Source organism: Mirounga angustirostris, unplaced genomic scaffold (assembly GCF_029215605.1).
Source record: "Mirounga angustirostris isolate CCGP_5_RB_7025 unplaced genomic scaffold, mMirAng1.0.hap1 SCAF_10, whole genome shotgun sequence".
Taxonomy (NCBI): Eukaryota; Metazoa; Chordata; class Mammalia; order Carnivora; family Phocidae; genus Mirounga; species Mirounga angustirostris.
Genome location: NW_026991718.1, coordinates 56,481,595 through 56,501,011, shown reverse-complemented (window position 1 = coordinate 56,501,011; position 19,417 = coordinate 56,481,595). Strand labels below are relative to the sequence as shown.

The 19,417-nt window shown below is 42.1% G+C and overlaps 1 protein-coding gene across 3 annotated transcripts in view; it reads right to left on the bottom strand.

Moving 5' to 3' along the window:
• Positions 1–19,417, bottom strand: part of SERTAD2 (SERTA domain containing 2) — a 113,156-nt gene that overhangs the window by 15,729 nt on the left and 78,010 nt on the right. Inside the window, exon 1 of one of the 3 annotated variants that reach the window (XM_045884887.2) lies at positions 6,335–6,661. The exons of the other annotated variants lie outside the window; for them this stretch is intronic. The gene's annotated coding sequence lies outside the window, so the exon portion shown is untranslated. Of the gene's footprint in view, positions 1–6,334; positions 6,662–19,417 lie in introns of those variants that run through there. 3 annotated transcript variants of the gene reach the window in all.

Below are 19,417 nucleotides of genomic sequence, written 5' to 3'. Positions count from 1 at the left end.
TAGCGTCTTTTCCCCAAAGATACCTTGTTTTTCCCCTCACATTAGAGACCCATAATAAACAATGTCAGCGGGCATAAAAGGCGTAGGGTAGAAACCAAATGCTTTTTGCCAAAAGTAAGTGACAGTTTTTTGTATTTTTTTTAAAAAGAGGGCCATCAGATCTATAAAACAGTCACACTAAAACAGGCAAATGTAATTTGTTAGAATGCATCTGTATAAAATAAAATTATATCTTTAATTAAACAAAAGGTTGCCTTCCAGGTTTTGTTAGCCAACTACCTGCCACTGAATGAAACTAACAGAAACTCAGTATGTATACTACAACAGAAAGCATTTTTATAGAAGTGTTTCTTATAGACAATGAGTAGTTTTTAATCTTTGTGTTCAAATTCAGAATGCCTTATTACTGTGAAAAATCATTTTAAAGAAGACATGTTATAAAATATCAAACATATTTCATCTTTTAACTTCCACATGCAGTCTACTTATTTATTTTTTATTTACTGAATGAGTAAAACTGAACATTGTACTGTATGGTCCAAATCTGGATTCTTTAAAAGAAATTTCTGTAACATGACATACATGAGAGGATATAATCTGAAAGTACAGGATAATAGAAACAGACTTAAGAGACACATAAAAGGGAGGAAACTATTCAACAGTGTACGTTGCAGTCCCATATAAGCAACATCCATACTCAGAATCAGCATGTGTATTTTAGTTACTCCTAAGGATTAGGCAGGCTAGTGACAAGGTTTTACAAAGACAATTTAAACTTTACATCATATACTTGAATAACTCACAAAGTAGAGAAAAGAAAATGAGGATACAAACTAAACTTGAGAGCAGTGAATGATACTTTGTAAATATGCCAGCCATTCATTTTTAAAAATAATTACTGTGGGGCTACTCTGAGATAAAATGTATTTCTTTCTGAGGACCTCTGCATATTGATAATTAATGACCCATGGAACACAAAGTCACTTAGTCAAAGACAATAAAAATAACCAGAGTACCACACTGAATGTGATAAATATTTATTTTCTAAGGAACCGACCTCTTAACACTTCAAAGCTCTTCAATGATCCCTAAGGAGAGCCTGCCCCCAGCTTACCACACTTGCTACCCCAACATTCCATTCATCCTGCCTATCTTCAGGAGTTTCAGAGGCAAGAAGGCAGGTGCTACTTGAAGAATCCACACTTTGAATTTGTAAACCAGCTACCCTTAGACTGCTAGCAATCATCATCAGGTGAATCTATTTTATTTTCCATTTCTGGATGTGGTAAAAAAATATTTTTTAAAAGTCAGCCTGCTTTAAAAGCTACTCAGAAGAGACCATCAGCAAGTTCATGACAAGCACAGAGGCAGCACAAAAATTTCTTCTTCAGCTGCAGGCCACAGAGCTCAAATTCCTCTGCCGGACCGCTTCTCTATGACAGCAGGGAAGACACAGAAGTACACATGCACATGGAGGTTCCCTCCTCCAAAAAGGAGAGAAATCTGAAAGGCAAATCTGTATCATGTGTTATTACAGAATGGGAGAACCACTCAGGGAGGATCAGTTTAAAACAGTCGCCACGTCATTATCTCGTTAGCCTGGCTAGAATTTTATGCAAACCTGTTCTGGTGTAGAGATGACCTTGGGACTTTCAGATTCCCCAAGTTTAACTCGGACAACACTTCTGAACACCAGGGTGGGGTACTCCGGCAGCCCTGCTCGAAGCCCCAGGAGCTGTGGCGTGGCGGGGAATGATAAGCAGCCAGCCAGGAGAGGAGAGCAAGGAGCTAAAGGTTGATCTGCAGCAAGTGGAACATCCGCATGTAACTTTCTGGCCCTGGCACATTCAGGTCGTTTTTTTTACTTTTGTTCAACAGATTCACACAGCCCACTACAAACATGAGTGTTCATACATAAAATGTCCTGATGAGCCAGAATCCCTTCCCCTTCACTATTTTACATGAAACTCCCTAGAACCACAAAAAATGCTTGGTTTAGGGGCTTCTTGTCAGTTAACCGCCTATGAAGACTGTGAAAGCAAAAACCTTAGAACCACTTGGTAACTCCGCAAAGTTACAGGTTTTTGCAGAGAGACAAAAAGATAGTAAGTCAGACATGAATTAGTTTTAAGAACTTAGGTTTGCTGCTACCTGGAGTCACTAGAGAAACAAAGCTGCCTTTGGGCACCTAAAACTAGTCAGACCTGCTGTAGCAGTTGCACGGTGGCTCCAGACCTGCCCTCCACTCTCCTCCCTCCAGCCCCCACCCCACGCATCCGCAGAGCTCACTCCACTCCGGGTGGGGCCGGGCTGGGCACACTCACCCCTTGTTCGGCCGTCCCCGCTCAGAGGCAGGGCCAGCACGGCACACGCAGCGTGCAAGTGTAAGGGGAGGCCAGACAGGCGAGCAGATGCCGACTCCATTCAGAACTGAGAGTGGCCCTGGGTACAGAATACGGCTTATGTGATCCTCGGCTTCTGAACTACATAAATCAAATTGTGATGTTTGTGTCAGTGAATCCTGGCAGGTATTTCCAATTAAGTTCAGATGAGGGACAGATGAGCCTTTCCAACTTTTGGAGCTCTCAGACCACAATGAGAGCAGAATTTTCAAAAGGGAGTTTGCACTGTCTATATGAAGTGCTTGGCTCAAATGATAAGCGTTCGTTTCGTCCTGTTAAAATAAAAGTCCTATGTTTTTCAAAGATAATGTGATGTTTTTATTTTGAAATTTTTATTTGTGTTTCAATGAAAATTTTTAGACAGCCAAGCATGTTTTGTTTGTCTCATGATCTTCAAGGAAAAAAAAAAAAAAACACACAAAACCACAAGGCATCTATTTATTACCCAGAATAGGAATGTCGTCTTATTGGCCTGACATATGCCATTCACAGATTCATACAAAGAATGAACTGCGACACAGTGCTCATGGAGAAAGACACTGCTCCACACAATGAGTGATGGGCGCTCCAGGGGACAGTTCTGTTCACAGGGTTTCCCAGCATCTGCACAGAGGGCAGAAGTTTGCTTTTCATACCAATTGCACTGGCCACTGGAGACAATTTTTTTTTTTTAAAGACATGCCAACTTTGGTTAGTAGCTGTTTCCTTCGAGAATATTAAAACTATATTAAATATCCATATACTTTTTAAGCAGAAGCCCTGGGTTTCCATCATTTGTTTAAGTAATGGTATCAATAGTAGGTAGAAAATTATCGTTTATCCATATGCAAGTGGCCGCAGAATTTTGTATGTTCTGTTGGTCAGTATTAATTAATGGAAAGACCTATGAAGGTGGGCGTTACCCTTCCTGCAAGGCCACTTTTCACTGAAAGCCAAAGCTTGCCCTCTGGTGCCTTTAGCATATATGTGATCTTTGGATTCAGTAATCAAAGAGACCTCTCTCTTTCTCTTTCTGTCCTTGGCCAAGAAACTACTGCAACTAGAGCCGTCCCCTACAGGATATTCCATAACAATAAATATGAAATTTCTGTAGCAACAAAGTTTTAAAACAATTCTACAAGTGAATTAAAGTTCACACTCCTAAATACCATATTTATCTCCACGTTTTTAATCTACATATAATATTGACAGTGATCTTGATTTTTCTGATATAAATGAAATATAAAATAAAGCTTCATGCTTTTACTAGTGTTCTTTAGCAAGAAACCACAGCAAAAAAACAAACTCAAAAAGCTTCTGTTGTTACCTTTCTGAGTTAAAGTGTAAAATCCTTTGATAGAGGGTAGCCCTGTAGTATAATTTGATACTGATAATTTGTAGTATGCTACTTTGACCAAAAAAAAAAAAAAAAAACTTTATGCGTCTGTCTGTATTTTTGACCTCCCTCATACCTTTTTTATGTTTTGTGTATGTGTCTTTCTAGAGTACAACAGTACTTTTATTCGGCCACTGGAGCGTTATTTAAAATAGGGGATGCCAAAAGTATCAGTTGTTACATAAATTTGAATGAGTTTTAAAATAGCAAAATTTTGGGGTGTCTGGGTGGCTTAGTCGTTGGGCTTCTGCCTTCGGCTCAGGTCATGATCACAGGGTCCTGGGATGGAGCCCCAAATCCGGCGCCCTGCTCCGCGGGAAGCCTGCTTCTCCCTCTCCCACTTCCCCTGCTTGTGTTCCCTCTCTCGCTGTCTCGCTCTCTGCCAAATAAATAAATAAAATCTTTTAAAAAAAAAATAGCAAAATTTTTACTTTTTTCTATGCTCATTATTAATAATTCAGTGCGTGGCAACTGGGTAAAATTTATATTTCAGTTTCTCACTAAAAAAGCTTCCAAGGGGGACAATTCAGGAAACAGGAGCCTAAAGAATTTCAAAATCTGAATTAATATCCTTCTCTCAATTCTTAAAACGAAACAAGACTGAGCAGCTGTTACCTAAGAAGCTGTAACACTTGCCTGACAATAACACTGTTCCTTAGGACACCTCTTGTTGTACACTTGGTTGGTATTATAAAATGTGAGTCCTCTCTCCTACCTGTTGTAATAAAGCAAGGAACAGCAGACTGTCAAAAAAAAAAAAAAAATGGCTGTCAAATCCATTTCATTGAATTTCTCACTTGACAGCAACATGGTTATGTACATTTTAATTAGGAGTTGGGGGTAAGTAAAAATTATTTTCAGGGCTTCCAAACTTGATGAACATAAACAACTTTACATTAACGTATAATTCCTCTAAGTAAATCAATGAGGCTAAAGGAAAACTTTCTAACACACGTCTCTCCTGTTTCTACAAAGAAACTGATAAAATTAACAGGAAAGCAGAGATCCATGAACAAGCTATTCTTGCTCAGGCCAGAAGCTGGGTCTTCCGACAGGTATTTTCACCCTCACAGCACACCCTCCTCGCTTGCGCAAATCAGAATAGACTGCTATAAAAAGTGGGAGCAATGGGAGGAGCTCCTAGAGTGAGGCATGCCTTCTGGTTAGCTGAGCAACTACCTCCTTCACCCCCTTCAGCAAAACAATGAAGAGGCTCTCAGGTGGACTGTGCTCCAGGGGTTGAGTGGAGCCAAGAGCCCACTTCAATCTTGTCAGAGACTAGTCCCTAATTATAAAATGCTACTTTGAACACTTAAGGCCTCAGGGATCCTATTGGCTGCTACAACTTCTAGGTTCTTTACACACATTATGGACATTTCTTAACATATCTTGGGAAATCAAAAAGCATATTTCAAGAACAAAGCTTGAAAACATTTACTGTCTTCCTTAAGACTAACTGGGGCTGCCCAATTCAATTCAAATAAAAACTGCTATAGTCTGAGGCTGTATGTCTCACCCTGCTGATGTCCCCTCCCCATTCAGTGTCTGTAAAAACTTACTTTCCACCACCCAAAACAACCCAAAACTACCCAGTTTGAAAGCAGAAAGTTATTCTAAGACAAACTGTACCTAATCTTTTTGTGAAATTTAAGACAACCCAAAACACTACTCCCATCTCAATCTATTACCACAACTTCTGCTAAAGGTAAGCTAACTGATGGCCAAGAATAAAAGTAAGAACAACTTATGATTTTCTCTAGATGCAATGGCCCTCTGGCACTCTCTGTCTTAATGGTACAAAGTCCAGGGCCAGGGACAGCTGGCTCCCCTTAGCCCCCTCCCTTTCAGTCATAGGCGGTTACCACCAAGATGACTTGTAGATTTCTAACTTAAAAGCCAGTGAGACGTTAAGTTTAATACACACATATATTCAAAATCAATTCACTTGTCACGGGCGAAAGGAGGGTAGAGAGGGATGTTTTCAAGCTAAAAACACAGAGAAACTCACAGAAACACACTATAGCAAGTTGGATGCACACCCGGTCACGGAACCCAAAAGTGAAGCAGCCTTCACTCCAGCAATCCGAGCCTTAAAAAAAAAAAAAGTCTCGTACGTTCACAACAACACAACGGCCACAACACGCACACACATCCCAGCTGTAAAAGCGACAGCTCCCAGCTCCCTCCGCCCCATTGCTGGGCTCCGGTTAGCTCTCGACCCCCTCCTGACCCGGGTCCGTGACTGCCCGTCCCCTGCCCTTCCCCCAGCAGATCTGCCCGCGTACGCTGGGGGTCCCCGGCCCTCACCCCGGGGGTCTAAGGGTGAGAGGCCGGGAAGCAGTGGGAGGGAGCGCTCCTCCGGGTACCTGCACCAGGCCAGGTCCCTCTAGCCGAGGCGCCCGCGACCCTCGCGGCCACCCGGGCCCCTCCTCCGCCCTCCGGGCTCTCCCGGCCCTGGCCGGGTCCCAACGCCGCCCCCCCCCACCACCACCCATCCACCCAAAGGGAGCCCGGCGCATCCGAGGATCCCCTCCAGCCTGGCGCCGGGAGAACTTACCACATGCAGCTCCACCTGGGAACTAACGCATCAGGAGGGGTTTCTGCCCACTCCTCAAGCTACTCTCTCTCCATGCGGAGTCCCCGCTCCGGGGGCCCGAGGGTGGCGCCGAGGAGCGGGCAGGAGGCGAGACTGAAGCTAAGACTCCGCAGTCCTCTGCCGGCGCGCTCGGAGCATTATACAATGGTGGAGGCGGCGGCGGCGGCGGCAGGCAGGCAGCGGAGGAGGAAGCGGGAGGCGGGCGGAGGGGGCGCCCTGACCGAGCGAGCAGCAGCTCGTGCTCCAGCACTCTCTGTGCAGGAGTGACGTGCGGCCAGCGAGCCTCCCGCGAGCTCCGGGCCCAGGGCTCAGCAGGCCCCGCCCCGACCCCGCCCCCGCCCCCTCCCCCGGCGGTCCCGGGAGGCGCGATAAATGCCGAGCCGGGCCCCGGCCGCCGCAGGAGCAGGAAGGGGCAGGCAGAGCACGGGAGACGTCGGGTGGCAGCGCCGCCCACGGCCCCCTCTCCGGCCGGCGCGCCCTCTATTTTCTCTTAGGGAAAGGCTTAAGGAGATGGCGAGAGAAAAAGGGACACTCGGGCCAGGGGACCACAACTAACCACCAATAATCCCCTCACACTCCAAAAAATACTCATGCAAATGACCGAGCGGCTAGTGACAAAGGCGGCGGCGAGTGCAGCGCGCGCACAGCCCGCTGAGTCGCGCGACCGCAAATATGACAAGCATCTAAGCTATTCGGCAACTTGGGGCCGGTCAGCAGGGCAGACAGGGTCCCGCGGGGGAGGAGGGGATAGGAGGCGAGGGGCAAAAATTCGACCCCGAGGCACGGCGTCCACGCTCCCTGCGCGGCTTTCGAGACAGGCGTCCCTGGAGAGCGGGGGGGAGGGGGGAGCAGCAGCGTCCGCAGCTGGGACACTCCCAGACGCCCCCGTCTCCGGACGCACCAGCGGCCTGCAGAGATGTCCGAACCCCAGGACGGGGGCTCCCGCTGGAGCCGGGGTCAGAAAATGCCCCTTGCGCGCGGCGGCCTCCGTCCAACACTCGAAATGGGTCACCAAGTCAACAGTACTTTCGGAGTAGGACGGAGCCGAGTTGCATTCTTCGTGGCCGGCCGCCCGCGCTGGCAGAGCCCACGCAGGTAGGGAAGCCCAGGCTTGGAGATGCAGCGCGGTCAGAGGCCCCGTCCTCCGCCCGGAAGCTTCATGTGGATAACCGTTTCCCTTAAGGGACGGCATCGGCTTTGAACTACTTACATGTAGCAGGGAAATGTATACTAATTGGGAGAGGTGTGTATGCCTGAGTGCTGCGAATTTAAAACACGAGGAAAAGAGAGACAGCTCCCCTGGAAAATTAATGATTATTTTAGAAAATTACATGCGCGTTCAGTGTAAAGCTGTTACAAAAAGTAATTCAGGCACCTTAAAATTTTGGCTGTCACCCCAATCAATATCTCAGATATCTGGCGTTTAATGGTTCACTGTACTAGTTATATTTAAGGGTAATAAAGCTTTAAGACCTAACATAAAGGTGATTGTAAGTCTTTAACATCAAGACAAGCGTAGACCTATTCAACTCTTCTGTAATGATTTGTTATCAATCAAATTGATGATCTTATTGAAATTAAACCTGGGCTAAAATGTTGGTAGAGAAGACCGTGTTTCTCATTTTATCTTGAAGGAGAATAAAAAAGGTTTTTACTTGACCCTCAGTATAATTAAAATCTTACAGATTTTTCTTTAAGTATAACCGATGCCAAAAGCTAATTATTTGTGGATATCTCTGGAAAGTTTCATTACAGTGGCACTCCAAATTACACATCATGGAAGTAATGCTCAGGGCCCTCTGCAGGTCCTGCTCAGTCTGTGCTGGGTGGCAGAGCATTCAGACATTTTGCTGTGAAGCCAAGATATTTTTCATTTCCAGAGTTCTGCCTTTTAGAGACAACACTAACTACTAACAGTTTCCTAACCACCCACTCACTTATACTTTCAGCGCTCACTTTAAGGAAAAGCCATTGAAATAGAAGGTGCAATAATCTCTTCCTGTGATATCTTTGTAGCAGAGGCCAGAGGCTCTGTTGAATTTAAAATTAATTTAAACTGTTACTCATGGATTGAAGTTAGCAGTGAGTTAAACTTACAGAATTTTTGTGGAACTTGGATATTTTCTAGCAAATGGATTACCAAATGCAGTGTTCCTGTACAAAAGAACCAAAATCAAAGTGACAAGCTTTGTGTCTCCAGAGTAGACCTGAGATTCTGCTAAGGCACGTTATTCAGGAAAGGTCGGACTTCTAATTTTTTTTTTTTTTAAGATTTTATTTATTTATTTGACAGAGAGAGACATAGTGAGAGCAGGAACAAGCAGGGGGAGTGGGAGAGGGAGAAGCAGGCTTCCCGCGGAGCAGGGAGCCCGATGTGGGACTCGATCCCAGGACCCTGGGATCATGACCTGAGCCCTGAGCCGAAGGCAGACGCTTAACGACTGAGCCACCCAGGCGCCCAAGGTCGGACTTCTTAGGAGAGCAACCTGAGTTTTCGAGTGAAGAGGTTTTCACCTTTCCACACTTTTGAAGGTAGTAACCTCTTAACAGTATACACAGTATATACGAGTCCCACTTCCCCCACTTTTAGATTCTGGTATCTTCCATCAAAGCTTGAAGTGGCAGCTTCGACAGCTGCTTATGTGGTCCCACACAAGGTGGTTAACCACCCCTCCCCCCAGGCTGAGCCCCCACAAGCCAGCCCAGCAATCCCAGCCTGGCCCTGGGAACCCAACTCCACAAAGATAAGGAAAAGCCCTCCCTGAGCTTTTGAAGTCAACTCCCTTCAGTATGCAATGGCATGATTTTTTTTTTTAAATCATTGCTTATTCTTAGCAAATGAACAAGAAATGTTTCGTGAAAATATAAGTGTGGTTTTCACTCTCACTCTCTGGGACATTTAAAAGCCCATTTAAAATAATCCTACCCTCAGGATTTAGAGTTTAGAGTTTCTCCTTCTCACTTTCAAATATAAGAAATTTGGCCAGGCATCCACATTTAACTATCGGGAATATATCTGTTTGGGGAGAAAACAAACATGGCTTTTGTAAGAATAGAACGGTGATGGTAATTTGCAAAAATACTCATTAGTTTAGTTTCAGAGAGGTACTTCTCAACATTGCTTTGTATTCTGGGTACTAGTTTGCACTTCACTGCTTCTCTTTGAAAGTTTCTGGGCCTTCACATCTTGCAAACTACTAGAGGACTTCACTAACTGAAGGCTACTTTTAGCACTTAATTAGCATGCACCCAAGAAATGACACCAGGACAAGCTGGCCATTAAACTGAGAAACAAAGACTTTAAAATAGTTTTAAACTTCACTTTTTCTTTCTCCTTTACCATATTTTATCTCTCAGGCTCCACTTGAAATACTAGTAGTAATCATCCACCTCTGTACCTTGGAAATACTGATCTTACGGCAAAAAAATAAAATCAGATAAAATAAACATTTCAGTTAGACACAGTGTATGCAGCCAGCTGGGCTCAATCATCTTTTCATGAAAAATACAGACATCCTTATTGAACCTGGACTTCCTACTCACTGATAACGTAAAACCATTAACTTCAAAATAAAGTTCTGGAAGGCACATCACCTAACTGATTACCAAGGAGTTGATACTGGACACGGTGATTGGACACCACAACTCTCTCTCTTTCTCTCTCTCTCGAAGATGGCACAGACAGGTTCAGTATTATGCAGCCACTAGGAATTGAAAACTTCGTTGTAGCAATGGAGAATGTTAACACATCTCCTTCTGCAGACTCCTCTCCGGCTCTTCCTCCACCCACTTTTGTCAGGTTTTTTTCCCTCTTTCTCCCTGAGGTCGCGGTTCACGCGAGCAGAACTTCGACTCCAGGGAAGGGCTGCTTTTGCTTTGCACAGCTTCCCTAATTATTACTGGCCTGCTTTGCATCGGCAGCCCCTTATGTTCTGAGAGAGGGCTATTCTGTTAGAGATACACCTTCTTCTCTTTAAAAATCTGACAATATTTAAATCCAAACTTGGGACAAAATCTTAGTGATAGTATTTGAAGAAAATGCTTTTCAAGCCATTTTTTCCCCCTAACGCTGTTGATTAGTCCCTTCTAACCATGACTAGAAAGAGAGCTTCTTTGGGGCATTAGTGTCCTTCCTATTCCAATTGCCACTGTTTTCCATTAAAATCTTCAGATAAACTGTGAGGTCCAATTTGGAGCAGCCCTTCTTAGAGCCTCCAGCTTTTGCTCTCACCCTTTTCTCAGCTGGAAAGCAGAGGCCTTTCCTGGTAACAACTCCAGTGGTCCCTTCCTTCTGGATGCTGTTCCATTAAAGACTGGTGGTGGCTTCTCGCAAGCATCTCTCCTTGTCCCCAGTTCCGCTCACAGCACTACGCTCTCAGGGGCCTCTGCATGTCAACTCTGTACTGCTTGTGTATAAACCATCCTCCCTTCTTTTAAAGATTTTATTTATTTATTATTTATTTGAGAGAGAGAATGAGAGAGAGAGAGCATGAGAGGGGGGAGGGTCAGAGGGAGAAGCAGACTCCCCGCCGAGCAGGGAGCCCGATGCGGGACTCGATCCCAGAACCCCGGGATCACGACCTGAGCCGAAGGCAGTCGCTTAACCAACTGAGCCACCCAGGCGCCCACCATCCTCCCTTCTTGAGGAGTTCATACTCTTCTCAAGATACTGGGCACTACTGACATCCACAGAAAACATCAATAAATGTTAGAAATCGCATGGCCTCCACGCCTTCCTTGTCCTTGGGAACCAGCCTGCGGAGAGGATGAGTCCTGGAGTAGGAGTAGGAAGATCTTGTACAAATAAATCACTTAACTATGAATAATCGTTGACTTTTTAGTTTCTCAATCTGATATGTCACAGATTTAGGGTCAGCACTGGTTCTGGGGAAAAGAGCACAGGTTGTTGGTCAGGAGATTTCGGGTCTAGGTCCTCAGCCACAGCCAGCAGGGAGGCTGAATCAGACCCTTGGCATCACAGGGCCTGCTTTCTCACCCTTCAAAAGGAGGTGCTCAGGCTCAAAGATGTCTGTAGCCCCTCCCAGAGCTAGGAGTCTATAAAAAAGTGATTACAATGTAGACTATCCCCATGGGGGAGTTTTAGGCTCAAATGAGATAATCTGCTCAAACTGGAAGAATATAAAACCAACTTCACATTCACACATTTCTAAAAGAAAAGAGAAGTACAAATAACGATAATAATATACTCTAGTCAATAGGATATGTTCTTGGAATTATTTTCGTATCCAGAAGACAGATTTGAGCAATCTACCTGTATTCTCCTAGATCTGTTACCCATTATGGTTCAAGTCACCTATCTGGGAAATCTGTAGCTCACACCATCCCTCCCCCAATGTTTGGATAGAAGCAGGATGGTTTAGAAGGCATTTTCATGTGGATTTACATGTTCACTCTTCATAGCAGCTTCCCTGTGCCATAGGCAGGACAGGTACTCCTCACATCTTACAGAGGAGGGAACAGAGGCTTGGAGATGCACCTGCCGACTGAACTCCTTTACCACGCTGATTCCCAGGGACAGAGAAGGTCTGGAGGCTGTGAGATTTCTAACATTCACGGAAATTGTTTGTGGAAGCCAGGAAAGACCAAGCGGAGGGTCTTGAGAAGAGTATGAACTCAAGCAGGGAGGATGGTTTATAGGCAGGAAGTGCAAAGCTGACATGCAGAGGCCACCAAGAGGGTAGTGCTGTGCCAGGTCTGGACACCATTTTGCTTTGACCTTACACTAGGGTCATGAAATAACAACAATTCTACTTCTTACACAAAGAACTCCAAACCTGCCTGTCCGTGGCTTTGTTGGCATCCTATTTTAGCCCACAGAATTAATAACCCATAAACCCCACAACGAAAAAGAAATGAAACTCACCACACCCTTCAGACCCCTCACTCATTTCCAATATGGTTCATAAAACTGGCATTCTTGTTTATTACTTTGTCTCTAGCTTCTAGAACGGTACCTAAGACAGTAGGTATTTTTAAGTTTTCACTGAACGAATAATTTAAAGAATGCTGAAGAATTTATACCAGTTCCATAAACTCAAGGGGTTAATCTCTCCTGCTAATGTTTTCCTCTCACTACCTTTTCACTAAGCTGTGCATGTGTGTGTGTGTACACATATAAATAACCACATACATGTATTTTTTGTATTTTTTTTAAAAGATTTTATTTATTTGACAGAGAGAGACACAGTGAGTGAGGGAATACAAGCAGGGGGAGTGGGAGTGGGAAAAGCAGGCTCTTGGCTGAGCAGGGAGCCCGACTCGGGGCTCGATCCCAGGACCCTGGGATCATGACCTGAGCCGAAGGCAGACGCTTAACTACTGAGCCACCCAGGCGCCCCCTCTTCCTACTTTAAGAATTAAAATCTTGGTCAAATGATATTTAAAACCACAGCAGCATTTGATAATTATGGGAGGGGGGACGGTGAAGACTCGCCTATCCATATTTTCAAGTGATTACCTGAATGGTTCAAATGACCCCTTATTACGGGCACCTTCATGCCCTCATGGTCATGGAATATAAAAATATGCCAATAATCAAATATTTTATGAATATCATCATCCAATATTAACTCCCAGGAAAACTTGGCAAAATGATGACAGGAAAAATAATTTTTTTGGAAGTATTACTCTAATGCCAGCTCTCTTTTATGTTTCAAAATCATGCATTTATATGACTGGCTAGACTAAATTCTATTTTCTGCTATACATAGTCTCATATCTCTTGTCGAAACTATCTAGGATTGTATACCTTTAAATGACCTATGAGTAAAGAAGTCATTTAAGAGAACTATGGTAATTTGGGAAATGTAAATAATATATTTAAGCCATTTTTGAAGTCCCAGCTGTAAAAACTCTACTTTGAGAAGTTAAAAAAAAAAAAAAAAAGCAAAGCTTTAATGTGTATAGATGCCCAGGAAATGCCTCTAAGTTCAGACTATAAGGTATCATTAGAAAATAAACATGTGGCCAGAAAACCCAGTTTAAATGTAAACATAGTATACAACTAAAAATGAATCAGCTTGTTTGCTACTTTGAATTTTTATTGGGTTTTCTGGAAGATAGGTAACACTTAGGTAAAATGGTATAGACTTTTCTTTTAGTCACCGATGTAGAGCTTTTTGTTTTAAAGACTTGTTGCCAGAATAAATAAAAATAAACATTTTTTTCAAAATTATCCAACTGTCCAATCATACTGGTCCCTTGCTTTAAATTGAAAAAAGGTTAAATTTTTAATTTACAAGTTCTTAATATTTCAAATTTCAGAAATGCACAGAGTGAGGTCAAAAAGGAAGAACTAAAGCAAGCATCCCAGATAAACACTAACACATTAGATACACTTGTGTGGCCAGTCAATTGTTTTTCTAAACATGCTTTAAATATTGAATGAAAAATTTAATCTTGCTAAGTAACACTTGTTTCAAAACTGTTTTCTTAGAGAAGTCTTGTGTGAGTTATATGAAACTCCTTAAATGGGCAATTATCAGAGAAACAGGCTTTTAAGGAGAAAATAATAGTGTGAATGAGCCATATGCAACTTCCCTTTTAAAAAACAGAAGTTGAACCTGTGACACCAAATTTAGAAAGGAGAGTGCAAGAATATCATCTCTATCATAGACGCCCACTGCTGGGCTGTTCAGTTACAAATCAATGCACACGCTATGAATTTGAGTTTGCTCACACAATACATAATGGTTAATCATTCCTAAAGATGGTTCTTTTAAAAGAAAACATAAATGTGAGGGGCGCCTGGGTGGCTCAGTCGTTAAGCGTCTGCCTTCGGCTCAGGTCATGATCCCAGGGTCCTGGGATCGAGCCCCGCATCAGGCTCCTTGCTCCGCAGGAAGCCTGCTTCTCCCTCTCACACTCCCCTTGCTTGTGTTCCCTCTCTCGCTGTCTCTCTCTCTGTCAAATAAATAAATAAAAATCTTAAAAAAAACCAAAAACATAAATGTGAAAGAGTCACATCATATAAAAAAACTCACTTAAAAAGGGGCCAGGTTCCCTGACTTTGGCCGCAGTGATTCGTTTGGGGCTCATTACACAGAGCAGCAAGTCCACACTGGGAATGCAGATAACTAGATTTTGTGGGAACAATAAAGGTAATTTCAACAGTGTTTATACTTCCTTTTCATGTTATTTAAGAAATTAAGGCCCAAATTACAAAAAGGTTGACAAAAATTGTAATGAATCAGACGTTCATTTTCAATCCACTCTCATTTGTTACCACTTTGGAACTGTTAGACATCATACTTTTAGTTTTAGTGATAATAACAGCTGTAAAGATAAAGACTCCAGAATTACTATTTTCACATTTGGCCAAAAATGAAAAGTGAGAAAATAGAAACCTTTCGAAAAGTTCATCAGATGAAAAGAAGAGAATTAATGGAGAATAATACCATTTATGGACAAGAATACTTAATATTTTATAAATATCACTTCTCAGGGCGCCTGTGTGGCTTAGTCGGTTAAGTGTCAGCCTTCAGCTCAGGTCGTGATCTCAAAGTCCTGGGATCGAGTCCCTCAGTCCCTCGTCAGTCTGCTTCTCCCTCTCCCCCAGGCCTCTCCCCCCTGCTCGTGCTCACTCTTGCTCTCTCTAATAAATAAATAAAATAATCTTAAAAAAAATAAATATCACTTCTCTCACACCTCAACTCGCCAATAAATTGAATACAATTCCAATTTAAATCCCAATTTTTTTTTTCATGGAACTTGGTAAGCAAATCTGGAAATCATCTGGAATAGCAAAAGGTGAAAGATAGCTGTGATAAGTGTAAAGGACAAAATGGGGGATGTGTCCTGTCAGATATCAAGGCTTATTATAAATTTCTAGTAATTAAAAGAGAATGTTCATCACAAGGATAGATAAATAAATCAACAGAACAGAACTGACTGTACAGAAATAGACCCACACATAAATGGAAGTGTAAAATACGACAGAGGTGGTATTACAGATCAGTGGGAAAGAACAGATTATTCAATAAATGGCTAAGGGTCACCTGGTTAACTTCATGAAAAATAAAATAAAATTAGGTACCTAATACTTCTCCAAAAAATACATTTCAGGTGGACTAAATCTAAATATGTAAAACACAATTTTAAATTAAAACTTTTAAGGAGAGAATACAGGAGAATGTGTTTACGGCTTCAGGAGAGGGAATGTGAAATTACTGTTTTATTCCTAAGATTCACTCTCTACTTACCTCTGCTTTGCTCTGTGCCTTGAAATGTTGACCCCCTAGGAACTAAGTTCTTTTGCCAACTAGTTGCCAGCTGGATTCAGTGAAAGCAGTGCACCAGAAGGAGACCAGTGGGTCAGAGGGGGAAGAGGGTGGGGTATTTCTTTCCTGATCCTTCCTGCTCTGAGCCCCTGTCACGGCAGTATCCATCCCTCCACCCCCACAGCTTCTGGGTGGCCCCTTCTCCAGGGTGTCAACTGTCACGAATTCTAGCAAGACCATTTCCTCCCCTTTCCCCTTTAAACCTAAGGATAGGAACAGCTTCCTACTGTTGTTGGTCTTCCATGCCTCAACTTTTGTCACATCTCTGTAAAAAGTCCCTTTATTAAAGTCTCATGAGTTGTATCATTTGAATGGAATTCTGCTTCCTGCCGAGACTTTGACTATTCAGAAACAAGACACCCAATGCAGAAACCATAAAGAAAAAGATGGATAATTTGATTACATTAAAATTAAACATCTATTAAACAAAATAAAGGCAAGTTAAAGACTATGGAATGATATATATGATTCATATAATCAAAACAAGATTAGTATTCAGAATAAATTTTTTAAAAGTCCTATAAACCCAATAGAAAAATGGGTTAAATAGGAAACTTAAATGTCCAATAAATATATGAAAAGACCTCAACCTCATCAGTAATAAGAAAAATGCAAATTATAAAAAAATAGTTCACAACGATCAGATTGACCATTCTGGAGATAATCTGGCATTATCTGGTAACATGGGAGATGCATACACCCTACCCATAGACAAGCAGTCTTTCTTACTGGGGTTCCATGAAAAAATAAACCCTACAGAAAATGATTCAAGTGACTATTTCCTCAATTCTCCCATGGATGGTATAAAGTTAAAAACCAGTAGTGTGCTGGTCAATGGTTAACAACTGGCTAGGTAGATGGGGAAAGAAGCCTTTATTTGTAGCATCTGCTGATTTCTGTGGTGTAAATACTCCCAGCACGGCTGATTTCAAGTCTCCCAAATGACCTCAAGAATTAGAAAGAGATCCACACAATCGCTCTCAGGAGCAGGTATCAGTCTCTAGCTCCAGCCCCACACTGGAACCATTCTAGACCTATAGGACCGATGTCTTAGGGTACTGGGGCTTAATTCTCTGGAGGAATTCTGGATGAGAAGAGCTAAATCTAGAATCTAGAGAAACTCTTGCTTTTATCCCCCATGGAGACATAGAATGTTTGTAGCAGCTTTGCTTGTAAGAGCTAAACATTGGAAACAATCTTAATGTTCATCAAGATGAGAATAAATTAATACACTTGAAAACTATAGTGGTTAAGAAGTACTAAAGGTACCATATAACCACATGGTTAAATCTTAAAAACACAAATGTTGAGTAAAACAAAGCAAGCTGTTAAATATGTATAGTATAATATCATTATATAAAATCTTTTGAAATATGCAAAATACTGCTACACATTGTTTACAAATACATAGCTATGCAATTATAAAATAAAAACATTAGAGATAAAAAATATTTAGGAAAGTGGTTACCTCTGGTAAACAGAGGAAGGTAATGGAATCAGGGAGAGACATGGGTAGCTTCTCTTTTATCCATAATGTTTAATTTCTTTTTTAAAAACATGAAAAGCAAGTAAGTATGTTGGAATAAACAATTTGAATTTGATTTAGATTTCATCAGGTTAAAAAAAATATACCTTCTTTTCTTTCTTCCTTATGGTTCCCATGAAGTAGAACTTCCTAAGTTTTTTCCTACAATTTCCAATATTTATTAATAAAGCACTGGACAGTATTCATATTTGATGTATTTATTTATCCCCATCATTTCAGTAATAACTTATTCCTTTCATTCATTTTGATATATTGTCCTTCTTTCTCTCTTAATAAGATTGTAAAATCTAATGATAACACTGTAGTAACCTATAGTTCTTAATAGGAAGCCCAGCTGACGTCAGGTATAAGAGAATAATTGGTATAAAGCCCATGTTTGGGGTGTATTTCTCACCTGCCAGGCCAACTTCTATCATGCTAGAAAGGATAAAAGCTTCCTCACAAAATATGGAAGGCTTACTTCCTTAATATACCAAATAATGCATTTAGCACTAAAAAGTGAAATCGTGTGTGTGTGTGTGTGTGTGTGTTTTAAACCAATGGAAACACATTTACCCATGAAATAAATTTCTTTCACTCGGTGTTGAGGTGACCACTGGCTGCTACACCAAATGCATTTTGATTCTTTCTGATTTTGTGTCTCTTGATATAGGAATAGAAATAAAGCCCACATGCTCTCTCGACCTCTGGGAACATGATGTTGTCTCAGTGCATGGGTAATGTGACTTTTTTTCAGAGATTGTCTTGAAATAAGCCTATGTTTTAAATACACACTTTTCTGCGTGCTAGCAGGCATTCTGAAGCTAGGTGGTTCTAAATAAAGAACTCTAGTCAACAACAGGAAATAACTCCCACAGAAAAAAGGGGCAGAATACAAACTCTCACCAACTCTTGTACACAGTTCACAACGGCCTTTTGTTCCATGCACATTAAGCCTGAAATCTTTACTTTTCAGAGCATGTCTGGGCCTTTGCAGAGCAATTAAACCTTTCTTTTCCTTTTGCTGATGTCCTTGCCTTCTGTTCTCCAAGGAAGTTAACCTTGCAACTAACTTCTTACTATGAGGTAGCAGATCAGAAAACGGAACAGTTTCTATTCTGAAGCTTAAAGTTTTTGTTTTTGTTTTTAATGGAGCTTCTCATGGAAATAAAAACTCTAAGTTTAAAACTCATTTTTCCTTCTAAGACGTACGATGCTATATAAACACACACATGTATGTTTTAAAGGAATATGTTCATCTGCAGTATACGTTTCTATGTTCCTATGGGCTGATATGATATATCGACAAGGATATATATCGTATCAACTCTTAAGTCTAGATTGATGGGTTATTAACGCTTTATTAGTGACATTTCAGCAAATCAGTGCAACTGGAAGATAAATTTATATTCTATTCAAAGGTTCCCATCTTGAGTCTTTTATGAAAAACTGGGAGAAAAATCCAGATCCCAAGCTAACCAAATAAAGAGACATCCGAACGATAGTTTTCAAAGTCAGAGTGACTTCTATTGGAACGGTTTGGTGGCATTCAACTGCAGGACAGCACAGGTACTCCTGACAAGACAAGTGGGCCAAGGAAAACAGCTTGAATACAACTTACAAGCTGCTATTTCTTCCCTCTCCTCTACACTCAGCCTTGCCCTCTCTACTGGCTCCTTCCTGAAGTCAATAAATTATAGACTCAACACTCTCTATCTTCAATTTTAAAACAAGAAACAATCTCCCTGTGCTTCGGTGCTGCAGGAATGCTAGGACCTGCTCCAGTCTCTATCCTTCACAGCTTTGGTCCCTCCTCCGTCCTCTGGCTTCTGCAGGCCCTCACTGTCAGCCACCCCTTGACCACCCCCACAAAAGAGCACCTGTGTCTTCTAAGCGCCAAGGCCAATGGACACTTCCCGGGTCCTCATAGTACCGAGCCTCTCGGTAGCATTTGACATTACTGACTGCCTCCAACCACCTCTTTCAGTGAGTCTGTTTAAACTATAGTCTGCTGGTTCTTATCTCTCTGGACACTTAGAGTTCCCTTTGCTGGCTCTTCTTCCTCTGACCCCATAAACCTATAGTTCTTGACTTTTCTTAAAAAATCACCTCCTCCGGTTGCAACTTGGGACCAGAGAGGGTTAATGAGGTGAATGGGGGATGGGGATGATTGGTTAGAATCCTCAGGAAAATTTGGAGACACGAGTGTTTTGAAAAAAT